Source organism: Triticum aestivum, chromosome 3D (genome assembly GCF_018294505.1).
Source record: "Triticum aestivum cultivar Chinese Spring chromosome 3D, IWGSC CS RefSeq v2.1, whole genome shotgun sequence".
Lineage (NCBI taxonomy): Eukaryota > Viridiplantae > Streptophyta > Magnoliopsida > Poales > Poaceae > Triticum > Triticum aestivum.
Window position 1 is genome coordinate 76336194 of NC_057802.1, and position 1488 is coordinate 76337681.

Sequence of the window (1488 nt, forward strand, 5' to 3'; positions counted from 1 at the left end):
TCTGGGTCAGGCACTGCAGCAGACCACTGGCTTCTGGGTACTCTAGCAAAAGTATCTGTAGTAGACTTGCCCTTCTTATCCTCCACTTCCTCCTAAAGTTGCTCAACCGCTGACTGAATCTCAGTTACCTTGACATCAAGATCATAGAATTCCTGCTCAATGGTCCTCTCCAAGCTCTCCTGGTTTTGAGTCAGGGTGGCCAAGCCCTTCTCAATCCTCAAAGTGGATTGGATCAAATATCCAAGCTGATCTTGCTTGCTCTTCAAGAACACTTGAGATGCCTCTTCAGCAGTTGGCATCTTTGCAGCTTTCTCTGCCCTTGCCTTTTCTCTCTTCTCATGTGCTTGCACAGATGTGGGGTCGTCCTCATTCATCACAACAGTATTGTCTTCAAAGTCAGGATGCAGAGGAAGGTGCTCCTTGTCCAACAAGTATGTACCTGTGCCCATTTTGAAGTTGATGAGCTCCTGAATGTGTGGGGCATACCCACAAGATCTCTTTTGGTCAGCAGCCGTCCTTTTGATTGTCTCTACAATCAAACTCATGACCTTGAACTTCTGAGGCACATCAAACAAATGTAGCAAATTGATAGCATGTCCTCTGATCATCTTGTGATCTCCTGACTTGGGTAGCAATGTGTGCCTAAGGATCTAGTTGATGGTAGGCAGACCAGATAACAAGAAGTGTACATATCCAAGTTTGTGAGTCTCCAAAGCCTTATCTGGGATCTCCTTGTACATGTTTGCCATTGAGTTGTGGTCTTTCTTCTTGGTGGCATACACATCCAAGTCATCCTCATGTTCTTCAGGGGCATTTATCAGATTATCCCACTCCTCAACTGTGGACTGGTACCTTGTACCCTCAGACATCCATACTATCCTCCCATCTGGATAGAAATGGGTAGTGGAGTAAAACTGCATGATCAGCTCATCATTCCATTTGGTGAGCTTCTGTCCAACAAACTTATCTACTCCACAAGCCTTGAAGCTATCATAAACTCCTAGATAGTGATCTTCATTTTCCTTGATGTACTCCCAATCCACCCATCTCATGTCACACACTATGGGCTTCTTGTCAAGCAGGATAGTCTCATAGAAATCTTGTTGTTCCTTTATGTGGAACCTATAATCAACTGATGTTCTCCTCCTCATAGCATAAGGATCTGATTGTCTCCACAATCTCAGTCCTGCATCCTTCCTGATCCTCATATCTTCTGCAACAAGATGTGCATCATTATGGTCGGGGATCTTTGGCTTCAGCTTCCTCAAAACAAGTGAATCATCCTTCTTCTTCTTCAGCATCAGGCACTGGGGCCTTTTTTTCTCCTCAGCTCGAATACTTCTGGTGTTCCTCTTAGGTTATGGGGGCTTCTGAGCTTGAGCTTTGGGAGCAGTTTTGGGCTTTGATGGAGCAGCCCCTCCCTTTATAGCATCTCCCATAAGCTTCTGAGCTTTGGGTGCTGGTGCAGCATCCTCTTCCTCTTCATCA